This window comes from Grampus griseus (assembly GCF_964374135.1).
Source record: "Grampus griseus genome assembly, chromosome: 10".
Taxonomy (NCBI): domain Eukaryota; kingdom Metazoa; phylum Chordata; class Mammalia; order Artiodactyla; family Delphinidae; genus Grampus; species Grampus griseus.
This window is the reverse complement of record NC_139004.1, coordinates 92,526,352-92,539,784: the sequence shown is the minus strand read 5'-3', so window position 1 is coordinate 92,539,784 and position 13,433 is coordinate 92,526,352. Positions and strand designations below refer to the sequence as shown.

Below are 13,433 nucleotides of genomic sequence, written 5' to 3'. Positions count from 1 at the left end.
CTTTGCCTCCTTTGTCATAGATTAGTTGACCATAGGTGCGTGGGTATATCTTTGGGCTTTCTATCTTGTTCCATTGATCTATGTTTCTGCTTTTGTGCCAGTACCATATTGTCTTGATTACTGTAGCTTTGTAGTATAGTCTGAAGACAGGGAGTCTGATTCCTCCAGCTCTGTTTTTTTCCCTCAGAACTGCTTTGGCTATTCGGGGTCCTTTGTGTCTCCATACAAATTTTTAATATTTTTTGTTTCAGTTCCATAAAAAATGCCATTGGTAGTTTGTTAGGGATGCATTGAATCTGTAGATTGCTTTGGGTACTATAGTCATTTTCACAATATTGATTTTTCCAACCCAAGAACATGATATATCTCTGCATCTGTTGGTATCATCTTTAATTTCTTTCATCAGTGTCTTATAGATTTCTGCATACAGGTCTTTTGTGTCCCTAGGTAGCTTTATTCCTAGGTATTTTATTCTTTCTGTTGCAATGTTAAATGGGAGTGTTTCCTTAATTTCTCTTTCAGATATTTCATTAGTGTATAGGAATACAGGAGATTTCTATGCAATAATTTTGTATCCTTCAACTTTACCAAATTCATTGATTAGCTATAGTAGTTTTCTGGTGGCAAATTTAGGATTCTCTATGTATAGTATCATGTCATCTGCCAACAGTGACAGTTTTACCTCTTCTTTTCCAATTTGTATTCCTTTTATTTCTTTTACTTCTCTGATTGCCATGGCTAGGACTCCCAAAACTATGTTGAATAATAGTGGTGAGAGTGGACATCCTTGTCTTGTTCCTGATCTCATAGGAAATGCTTTCAGTTTTTCACCATTGAGAATGATGTTTGCCATGGGTTTGTCGTATATGGCCTTTATTATGTTGAGGTAGATTCCCTCTATGCCCACTTTCTGGAGGGTTTTTTATCATAAATGGGTGTTGAATTTTGTCAAAAGCTTTTTTTGCATCTATTGAGATGATCATATGGTTTTTATTCTTCAATTTGTTAATATGGTGTATCACATTGATTGATTTGCATATATTGAAGAATCCTTGCATCCCTGGGATAAATCCCACTTGATCATGATGTATGATCCTTTTAATGTGCTGTTGGATTCTGTTTGCTAGTATTTTGTTGAGGATTTTTGCATCTATATTCATGAGTGATATTGGTCTGTAATTTTCTTTTTTTGTAGTATCTTTGTGTGGTTTTGGTATCAGGGTGATGGTGGCCTCATAGAATGAGTTTGGGAGTGTTCCTTCCTCTGCAATTTTTTGGAAGAGTTTGAGAAGGGTGGGTGTTAGCTCTTCTCTAAATGTTTGGTAGAATTCGCCTGTGAAGCCATCTGGGCCTGGACTTTAGTTTGCTGGAAGACTTTTAATCACAGTTTCAATTTCATTACTTGTGATTGGTCTGTTCATATTTTCTATTTCTTCCTGGTTCAGTCTTGAAAGGTTATACCTTTCTAAGAATTTGTCCATTTCTTCCAGATTGTCCATTTTATTGGCATAGAGTTGCTTGTAGTAGTCTCTTAGGATGCTTTGTATTTCTGCGGTGTCTGTTGTAACTTCTTTTTCATTTCTAATTTTACTGATTTGAGTCCTCTCCCTCTTTTTCTTCGTGAGTCTGGCTAATGATTTATCAATTTTGTTTATCTCCTCAAAGAACCAGCTTTTAGTTTTATTGATCTTTGCTATTGTATTCTTTGTTTCTTATTCATTTATTTTTGCTCTGATCTTTATGATTTCTTTCCTTCTGCTAACGTTGGGTTTTGTTTGTTCTTTTTTCTCTAGTTCCTTTAGGTGTAAGGTTACATGGTTTATTTGAGATGTTTCTTGTTTCTTGAGGTAGGCTTGTCTAGCTCTAACCTTCCCTCTTAGAACTGCTTTTGCCGAATCCCGTAGATTTTGGAATGTCGTGTTTTCATTGTCATTTGTTTCTAGGTATTTTTTGATTTCCTCTTTGCTTTCTTCAGTGATCTCTTGGTTATTTAGTAACGTATTATTTAGCCTCCATGCGTTTGTGGTTTTTACGTTTATTTGCCTGTAATTCATTTCTAATCTCATAGCGTTGTGGTCAGACAAGATGCTGGATATGATTTCAATTTTCTTAAATTTACTGAGGCTTGATTTGTGACCCAAGATGTGATCTGTCCTGTGGAATGTTCCGTGTGCACTTGAGAAGAAAGTGTAATCTGCTGTTTTTGGATGGAATATCCTATAAATATGAATTAAATCTATGTGGTCCATTGTGTCATTTAAAGCTTCTGTTTCCTTATTTATTTTCATTTTGTATGATCTATCCATTCGTGTAAGTGAGGTGTTAAAGTCCCCCACTATTATTGTGTTACTGCCGATTTCCTCTTTTATACGTGTTAGCATTTGCCTTATGTATTCAGCTTCTCTTATGTTGGGTGCATATATATTTATAAGTGTTATATCTTCTTCTTGGATTGACCCCCTGATCATTATGTAGTATTCTTTCTTGTCTCTTGTAACATTCTTTATTTTAAAGTCTATTTTATCTGATATGAGTATTGCTACTTGAGCTTTCTTTTGATTTCCATTTGCATGGAATATCTTTTTCCATCCCCTCACTTGCAGTCTGAATGTGTCCCTAGGTCTGAAGTGGGTCTCTTGTAGACAGCATATATATGGGTCTTGTTTTTGTATCCATTCAGCAATCCTGTGACTTTTGGTTGGAGCATTTAATCCATTTACGTTTAAGGTAATTATCAATTTGTATGTTCCTATTACCATTTTCTTAATTGTTTTGGATTTGTTTTTGTAGGTCGTTTTCTTCTCTTGTGTTTCCCACTTAGAGAAGTTCCTTTAGCATTTGTTGTAGAGCTGGTTTGGTGGTGCTGAATTCTCTTAGCGTTTGCTTGTCTGTAACGCTTTTGATTTCTCCATCGAATCTGAATGAGATCCTTGCTGGGTAGAGTAATCTTCGTTGTAGTTTCTTCCATTTCATCACTTTAACTATATCATGCCTCGCCCTTCTGGCTTGTAGAATTTTTGCTGAGAAATCAGCTGTTAACCTTATGGGCGTGCCCTTTTATGTTATTTGTTGTTTTTCCTTTGCTGCTTTCAATAATTTTTCTTTGTCTTTAGTTTTTGCCAGTTTGATTACTATGTGTCTCTGTGTGTTTCTCCTTGGTTTATCCTGTATGGGACTCTCTGCACTTCCTGGTCTTGGGTGGCTATTTCCTCTCCCATGTTACGGAAGTTTTCGACTATAATCTCTTCAAATATTTTCTTGCGTCCTTTCTCTCTCTCTTCTCCTTTTGGGACCCCTATGATGTGAATGTTGTTGCGTTTAATGTTGTCCCAGAGGTCTCTTAGGCTGTCTTCATTTCTTTTCATTCTTTTTTCTTTATTCTATTCCACAGCACTGATTTCCACCATTCTGTCTTCCAGGTCACTTATCTGTTCTTCTGCCTCAGTTGTTCTGCTATTGAACCCTTCTAGTGTAGTTTTCATTTCAGTTACTGTATCGTTCATCTCTGTTTGTTTGTTCTTTAATTCTTGTATTCCTTTGTAAAACATTTTTTGCGTCTTCTCGATCTTTGCCTCTATTGTTTTTCCAAGGTCCTGGATCATCTTTACTATCATTATTCTGAATTATTTTTCTGGAAGGTTGCCTATCTCCACTTCATTTAGTTGTTTTTCTGGGGTTTTATATTGTTCCTTCATCTGGTACGTATCCCTCTGCTTTTTCTTGTTTATCTTTCTGTGAATGTGGTTGTTGTTCCACAGGCTGCAGTATTGTATTTTTTCTTTCTTCTGCTGTCTGCCTGCTCCCTTAGGCTATTTTTTACACATTGTCTATAATGAGTGAGTCTATAGGATTTCTGCTACTCTCTTAAGGAAACGTAATGAATGTTTAGAGTATACCGATTGGTGTCATGGAATGCAATGTATTCTAGCATGAGGAATTTCACTACAAACTGAAGCAAAAAGTATTGAGACATTTCAGATCTGCCTTAAATTTCTTAAATATTTGTACTCTGTTTGAAAAAGCATGGATTTTTCACTCTAATGTGTTCTATTAAGTAGTCGAGGTACCTGCTTTAGGATTTAATTTGAAATAAGCTGTCAGACTTGAGTACCTATCTATTTTCATGATGAATTTGTTTTTAGTCTTTATTTAAGCCTAGTTCTCAATTTTCTACATTTGTGTTAGGTGTTGAAGAAAGAGATTTTTACTCATTGTGTGCCTTCTATTCCATTTTATTCCTTTAGTTGCATTTGATTCTCATCCAGTTTTATTTATACTTCATGAATTTGAACAGATCTGTGATTTCTCATTGTTTCCTGGTGCCAGTTGAAAAATTCTCCCAGGCTCTTTTTATGGGGTAACTGTCATGTTTATACTGCGTTTCAAGAAATGTCCATCTTTTTAATTCTCTTGTCTAAATGCATTCAATTTTTAAAAGAACAGTTGTAAAGTCGTGAACTTGACATCTTTACACTTGAATGTGCATAATTACACAGTGCTCTTTTTCCTGTGCCGACTTCAATCTAGGCTGTGTGTGTATGAGAAGCATAATTTACCACTTGGCAAGAATAAAGGCACCTTTGCTGTCTTCCCCTTTTCTTTTCTTTAAGCTGTTACTACATGTATGGTTATGTCCCTAGGGAGAGGTGGGAAAAGATGTCTTTGCTCTCTGAAGTCCATTTCTCAAGGGGATATCAATACGCACAAGGATCCTATTTACATTGTAATTGGTTTCTGGCTGTCTGGTACAGCTGTTTCAACTTAAATCCAAGACAGTCACTATGGAGATGGTTGACTTGAAATAGGTCAAGTTAAGTCCTTTTCTCCCTGGATATGAGGGAGTGCTGTAACTCAGCTAGAAATGTCTCAGTTGAACAGAATATATGTAGATGGGCAACCACATTCCCCACCCCCCCAACACCCAAATTTCTCTTTTTAGGCTGAGGCTTGTCACATATGCTAGTCCGATCATGTTGCTGCTGTGAATCTGGAAACAACACACCTGAAGACTATTTCTGTTAAAGAAAAGGAATGAGAGATGTCATAATTTGCAACGTAACCTTGAATTAACTGGCTCATATGACTCTCAAAAGGTGCTTATTTCATAAGTTCCTAGACATAGTAGAATAGCATTTATTTTCAAGACATGACCAGGCGTTCAAGAACAGTTTTTAAAAACATGGAGTTGGGGGGGACCTTCAAGATGGCAGAGGAGTAAGACGTGGAGATCACCTTCCTCCCCACAAATATATCAGAGATACATCTACATGTGGAACAACTCCTACAGAACATCTACTGAACGCTGGCAGAAGACCTCAGACCTCCCAAAAGGCAAGAAACTCCCCATGTGTCTGGGGAGGGCAAAAGAAAAATGAAAAAACAGACAAAAAACAGGGACAGGACCTGCACCTCTGGGAGGGAGCTGTAAAGGAGGAAAAGCTTCCACACACTAGGAAGCCCCTTAACTGGTGGAGACGGGGGGTGGTGGGGTGGGGAGCTTCAGAGCCACAGAGGATAGTGCAGCAACAGGGGTGCAGAGGGCAAAGCGGAGAGATTCCCGCACAAAGGATCGGTGCCGACCAGCACTCACCAGACCGAGAGGCTTGTCTGCTTACCCACTGGGGCAGGTGGGGGCTGGGAGCTGAGGCTCATGCTTTGGAGGTCAAATCCCAGGGAGAGGACTGGGGTTGGCTGCATGAACACAGCCTACAGGGGGCTAGTGCACCACAGCTAGCCGGGAGGGAGTCCAGGAAAAAGTCTGGAGCTGCTGAAGAGGCAAGAGACAGTTGTTTCCAGGTGCGTGAGAAGAGGGGATTCAGAGCACCACCTAAAGGAGCTCTGGAGACGGGCACGAGCCACAGCTATCAGCATGGACCCCAGAGACGGGCATGAAGTGCTAAGGCTGCTGTTGCAGCCAGCAAGCCTGTGTGCAAGCACAGGTTACTATCCACACCTCTCCTCCCGGGAGCCTGTGCAGCACACCACTGCCAGGGTCCCGGGATCCAGGGACAACTTCCCTGGGAGAACACACAGCGTACCTCAGGCTGTTGCAACATTATGGCAGTCTCTGCTGCCGCAGGCTTGCCCCACATTCCATACCCCTCGCTCACCCTGGTCTGAGTGAGCCAGAGCCCCCTAATCAGCTGCTCCTTTAACCCCGACCTGTCTGGGCAAAGAACAGACGCCCTCAGGTGACCTACATGCAGAGTTGAGGCCAAATCCAAAGCTGAACCCCAGGAGCTGTGCGAACAAAGAAGAGAAAGGGAAATCTCTCCCAGCAGCCTCAGGAGCAGCAGATTAAATCTCCACAATCAACTTGATGTACCCTACATCTGTGGAATATGTGAATAGACAACAAATCATCCCAACTTGCGGTGGTGGACTTTGGGAGCAACTGTGGACTTGTGGTTTGATTTCTGCATCTAATTTGTTCCTGGTTTTATGTTTGTCTTAGTTTAGTATTTAGAGTTTATTATCATTGGTAGATTTGTTTATTGATTTGGTAGGTCTCTTATTTTTATATATACATATATATATATTTTTTCCTTTTTCTCTTTTTGTGAGTGTGTATGTCTATGCTTATTTGTGTGATTTTGTCTGTGTAGCTTTTCTTTTACCATTTTTCCTAGCGTTCTGTCTGTCCTTTTTCTTTTTTTTTTTCTAAGTATACTTTTTAGCACTTGTTATTGGTGGATTTGTTTTTTGGTTTGGTTGCTCTCTTCTTTCTTTCTTGTGTTCTTTTTTTTATTACTTTTTAATTTTTTTATTTTTAATAATTTAAAAAATTTTAATTTTAATAACTTTACTTTATTTTTCTTTCTTTTTTTCTCCCTTTTCTTCTGAGCCATTTGGCTGACAGGAGCTTGGTGCTCTGGCCAGGTGTCAGGCCTGTGCCTCTGAGGTAGGAGAGCCGAGTTCAGGACACTGGTCTACCAGAGACCTCCCAGCTCCATGTAATATCAAACAGCAAAAGCTCTCCCAGAGATCTCCATCTCATGGCTAAGACCCAGCTCCCCTCAATAACCAGCAAGCTACAGTGCTGGACACCATCTGCCAAACAACTAGCAAGACAGGAACACAACCCCACCCGTTAGCAGAGAGGCTGCCTAAAATCATAATAAGGTCACAGACACCCCAAAACACACCACTGAACGTTGAAAGAAAGACAATCTCCAGCCTCATCCACCAGAACACAGGCACTAGTCCCCGCCACCAGGAAGCCTACACAGCCCACTGAACCAACGTTAGCCACTGGGGGCGGACATAAAAAACAATGGGAACTATGAACCTGCAGCCTGCGAAAAGGAGACCCCAAACACAGTAAGTTAAGCAAAATGAGAAGACAGAGGAACACACAGCAGATGAAGGAGCAAGATAAAAACCCACCAGACCTAACAAATGAAGAGGAAATAGGCAGTCTACCTGAAAAAGAATTCAGAATAATGATAGTAAAGATGATCCAAAATATTGGAAATAGAATGGAGAAAATACAAGAAATGTTTAATGACAATGTAGAAGAACTAAAGAGCAAACAAACAATGATGAACAACACAATAAATGAAATTAAAACTTCTCTAGAAGGAATCAATAGCAGAATAACTGAGGGCGAAGAACGGATGAGTGACCTGGAAGATAAAATAGTGGAAATAACTACTGCAGAGCAGAATAAAGAAAAAAGAATGAAAAGAATTGAGGACAGTCTCAGAGACCTCTGGGACAACATTAAATGCACCAACATTCGAATTATAGGGGTCCCAGAAGAAGAAGAGAAAAAGAAAGGGACTGAGAAAATATTTGAAGAGATTATAGTTGAAAAGTTCCCTAATATGGGAAAGGAAATAGTCAATCAAGTCCAGGACGTGCAGAGAGTCCCATGCAGGGTAAATCCAAGGAGAAACACGCCAAGACACATATTAGTCAAACTATCAAACATTAAATACAAAGAAAAAATATTAAAAGCAGCAGGGAAAAACAACAAATAACATGCAAGAGAATCCCCATAATATTAACAGCTGATCTTTCAGCAGAAACTCTGCAAGCCAGAGGGGAGTGGCAGGACATATTTAAAGTGATGAAAGGGAAAAACCTACAACCAAGATTACTCTACCCAGCAAGGATCTCATTCAGATTCGACGGAGAAATTAAAACCTTTACAGACAAGCAGAAGCTAAGAGAATTCAGCACCACCAAACCAGCTTTACAACAAATGCTAAAGGAACTACTCTAGGCAGGAAACACAAGAGAAGGAAGAAGACCTACAATAACAAACTGAAAACAATTAAGAAAATGGTAATAGGAACACACATGTCAATAACTACCTTAAATGTAAATGGATTAAATGCTCCAACCAAAAGACATAGACTGGCTGAAGGGATACAAAAACAAGACCCATATATATGCTGTCTACAAGAGACCCACTTCAGACCTAGGGACACATTCAGACTGCAAGTGAGGGGATGGAAAAAGATATTCCATGCAAATGGAAAGCAAAAGAAAGCTGGAGTAGCAATTCTCATATCAGACAAAATACACTTTAAATTAAAGACTATTACAAGAGACAAAAAAGGACACTATATAATGATCAAGGGATCAATCCAAGAAGAAGATATAACAACTGTAAATATTTATGCATCCAACATAGGAGCACCTCAATACATAAGGCAAATACTAACAGCCATAAAAGGGGAAATCAAAAGTAATACAATCATAATACTGGGGGACTTTAACACCCCACTTTCACCAATGGACAGCTCATCCAAAATGAACATCAATAAGGAAACACAAGCTTTAAATGATACATTAAACAAGATGGACTTAATTGATATTTATAGGACATTCCATCCAAAATCAACAGAACACACTTTCTTCTCAAGTGTTCATGGAACATGCTCCAGGATAGGTCATATCTTGGGTCACAAATTAAGCCTTGGTAAATTTAAGAAAATTGAAGTTATATCAAGTATCTTTTCTGTCCACAACACTATGAAACTAGATATCAATTACAGGAAAAAAATCTGTACAAAACACGAACACATGGAGGCTAAACAATACACTACTTAATAACCAAGATATCACTGAAGAAATCAAAGAGGAAATCGGACAATACCTAGAAACAAATGACAATGGAAACACGATGGCCCAAAACCTATGGGATGCAGCAAAGGCAGTTCTAAGAGGGAAGTTTATAGCAATACAATCCTACCTGCTTTTGCACAGCAAAGGAAAACGTAAACAAGGAGAAATGGCAACCCTCAGAATGGGAGAAAATATTTGCAAATGAAGCAACTGACAGAGGATTAATGTCCGAAATTTACAAGCAGCTCATGTAGCTCCATATCAAAAAAACAAACAACCCAATCCAAAAATGGGCAGAAGACCTAAATAGACATTTCTCCAAAGAAGATGTACAGATTGCCAACAAACACATGAAAGGATGCTCAACATCACTAATCATTAGAGAAATGCAAATCAAAACTACAATGAGGTATCACCTCACGCCAGTCAGAATGGCCATCATCAAAAAATCTACAAACAGTAAATGCCAGAGAGGGTGTGGAGAAAAGGGAACACTCTTGCACTGTTCGTGGGAATGTAAATTGATACAGCCAGTATGGAGAACAGTATGGAGGTTCCTTAAAAAACTAAAAAGAGAACTACCATACGACCTAGCAATCCCACTCCTGGGCATATACCCTCAGAAAACCATAATTCAAAAAGAGTCATGTACCACAGTGTTCATTGCAGCTCTATTTACAATAGCCAGGATATGTAAGCAATCTAAGTGTCCATCAACAGATGAATGGATAAAGAAGATGTGGCACATGTATACAATGGAATATTACTCAGCCATAAAAAGAAATGAAATTGAGTTATTTGTAGTGAGGTGGATGGACGTTGAGTCTGTCATACAGAGTGAAGTAAGTCAGAAAGAGAAAAACAAATACCTTATGCTAACACGTGTATTTGGAATCTAAAAAAGAAAATGGTTCTGAAGAACCTATGGGCAGGACAGGAATAAAGACGCAAATGTAGAGAATGAACTTGAGGACAGGGGGAGGGGAAACGGTAAGCTGGGACGAAGTGAGAGAGTGGCATGGACATTATACACTACCAAATGTAAAATAGATAGCTAGTGGGAAGTAGCCACATAGCACTGGGAGATCAGCTCGGTGCTTTGTGACCTCCTAGTGGTGGGATAGGGAGGGTGGGAGGGAGACTCAAGAGGGAGGAGATATTGGGATATATGTTTATGTATAGCTGATTCACTTTGTTATAAAGCAGAAACTAACACACCATTGTAAAGCAATTATACTCAAATAAAGATGCTAATAACTAACTAAATAAATAAATAAAAACATGGAGTTAACAGTGATATTTGGAAGAAGGCACCTGGTGACACTTGATGGGATTTGCCATTAGTTTGGCCAGAAAGCATGGCTTTCCCAGGAAAACTTGGCTATGTTCTGTTGTGGGTGACTTTGATTACTTACCTTTCCTTCTTCATGTGTCCTATGTGGAAATGGTTCCTGACTCTGCATCTGACCATTACAATGGGGACTTACAGTCTTTCTGACAGGTGGCGATGCCGTTAGGTTCCCTTATAGGACCCGTAGCTTTGTCTTGTTTGGGGCATGGTGAATATGGGTACAGTTTTGGTTGTCATAGTTGGGTTGCGGGTAGGATGTTACTGGCATCTAGTGGGGAGGGGTCTGCGATGCGGCTGAGCATCCTACAACGCACGGGACAGCACCCCTCCAACAAGGAATTATGTGGCCTAATAAGTCAGTAGTGCTGCGGTGGTCTGTTTTCGATGGGTTGCTAACAAATGTGAAAGATTTCATTCAAGAGTGATAGTGGGAGAAATGAAAAGCAGACATCTAGAAGGAGAGGCAAGTGTGTGTATATGACAGGGAGGAAGTTGAGTAGGAGCTATAGAAGTGATGTGTGTAAGGTGGTACCCGGACCCACCAATTTGAGTTTTGTAGATATTTTTGGAAGAAAATAAAATGCCTAGGTTCACACTTTGTATCCTGCTTTGTGTAGTTAACCATGTAAGATAAATATGTGCAATAAATAATTGAAAAACTCTCAATATACCGACTGTCTTAAGTCATACTCAGAGGATTCTGGGAGTTGAAGATCCCCTTTAGGAATTAGGCTTAGCTCCAGGCAGATAGTAGGTGCTCAGTAAATATTTGCAACCAGAGTGAGTTAAGGGGAAGAGGAGAGGGAAAGGGAATGGACTCAGAGGCCACTGGAGCAGCTGCCCTGGGTCTACCGCACACAAGCCAACTCCATGGAAGTTCCCTGTTGAAGAAGGTTGGGAACCGTGGAGGACTTCTGCCATTAAGGCTTGTGTTCAGCTGTCTTTACTAAAGCTGTGCCTGTGTCTACCCTGGGATCCAGCAGTTCCACTCCACAGTATGCAATCAGCAGAAATGCTTATCATATTTACTAAGTCATGAGCTTTCAAGAATGTTCACAGAAGTAGTACCATTCATAGTAGCCCAAACTGGAAGCCACCCAAATGCCCATCAGTAATAGAATAGATAAATAAATTTATTTTAAAAATTGCTAATGGACTTGAGGACATGGGGAGGGGAAAGGGTAAGCTGGGATGAAGTGAGAGAGTGGCATGGACATATATACACTACCAAATGTAAAACTGATAGCTAGTGGGAAGCAGCCGCATAGCACAGGGAGAGCCGCTCGGTGCTTTGTGACCACCTAGAGGGTTGGGATAGGGAGGGTGGGAGGGAGACGCAAGAGGGAGGAGATATGGGGATATATGTATATGTATAGCTGATTCACTTTGTTATACAGCAGAAACTAACACACCATTGTGTTAGCAATTATACTCCAATAAAGATGTTAAAAAAATTGCTAATGATGAAATATTTCAAAGCACAATAGGGTATAAGAAAAATAGGCATTCTAGTTCCTACCACCCAGATTTAACAAAGGTTAACATTTTTCCTGTTTGTTTTTTTTTCTTCTTCTCTTTTTTTAAAATTTTTTATTTTTTATTTGAGAAATAGAACCTTCTGGTGGCCTTAGTGTTGGGGGTAGGGTAGAGGTGGGTGAGTGATGTAAAGATACTGGAATGTAAGAGTGGGATGACCTGGGCTTTCTCTGCAGGTCTTCCCTTGACATGGAATGAGTTACCTGTCACTGGCACCTAAACATCAAGCAGAGTAGTCAGCGAGAACATCTCCCCATTAAAGATTCCGCAGTACTACAGAAGGAATAGGAAGAAGCCATGCCGTTCACCTCTCCTGCTCTCTGAAAAATAAAACACTTTGCAGTAGTGTCCTTTAAGGACACAATGCCTCTTTCGTTGAAATATAAAAGAATTTGGCTTTTTCCATCAAATTGTGATTGGAATACCATGAATGTTTTGATTGCGCTGATGTGAAAAAAGAACAAGACAGGGTTTGGTGTTTTCAGTGATTGCTGTAATTGTTAGCAGGAACACATTCCCCCTTCTCTTCCACTCAGGCTGGCTCATCAGGACGCAGAGGATTGAGAGTAACATTGTCATGGGGATAACCTTGAGTCTGCTCTGGTTTATATTAGAAGAAACATTTGCAAACTTCTTTACTTAGTATTAGCATCATTGATGATGGTAATTTTTTTGTAACTCTCTTCCTGTCATGAGGCCCCTAGTTGAGACTGGTTCCCTTTACTGAGTGCTTGCTAAGTGCTAGGCATAGTCCTAAGCCCTGTGTGTATGTTCTGTTTCCTCCTTGTAATAACCCCTGAGGTAGGCATTGTTACTGTCTTCACCTACAAATGAGAAAACAGGTGTGGGGAGGTTGATTAGGTTACCAGGGGTCACCGTAGGAGTGGCAGAGCCATGAGTCACATCTCATTTTGCCTGACTCCAAAGCCACGTTCTCAATCAATCACTAAATGAGGGCCACTTGATTTTGGTATTTGGGTTAACAGAACTGTAAAGTAGGAGGTAAGGTTCTGGGAACAGGATCTGGGCTGACCACTTCCCAGTCCTATCTAATGCAGCCTCCTTTGAGTCTGAGGTAGGTGAGGCAGGCGGGCCTGCTCCCATTTCACAGATGAGGACTCTGGGGCCAGGCAAGCAGTGAACTTGCCCAGAGCCATACTATTGTTGGGCTGGAGATTAACCAGGGTCTTTTGAAAACACACTACAGCTCTTTATGCTATGCTTCAGCTTGGTCTCTGGCTACCTCGGTTGACCTTCAGCCCGGCACTTAACTATAAGATTAATGCTGTTTCACCATCTTTTAAATAGGAGGAGTACTACCTGTCTCACTTGTTAGAGATTATAGAGGGTTAGCTAGCAGTGTGTCTTTTAAAATTCTTGGAGACACACACCATTTAGATACGTATTTATTTAATCACTGTGGTGCTTTATGATGGGAGATAATGCTTTTGTTTTTTTTGGCCACAGCGTG

At 39.9% G+C, this 13,433-nt stretch overlaps 1 protein-coding gene across 1 annotated transcript in view; it reads left to right on the top strand.

The window, feature by feature from the left end:
- SUMF1 (sulfatase modifying factor 1) overlaps positions 1-13,433 on the top strand; it is a 111,605-nt gene that overhangs the window by 40,177 nt on the left and 57,995 nt on the right. The window lies entirely within an intron of this gene.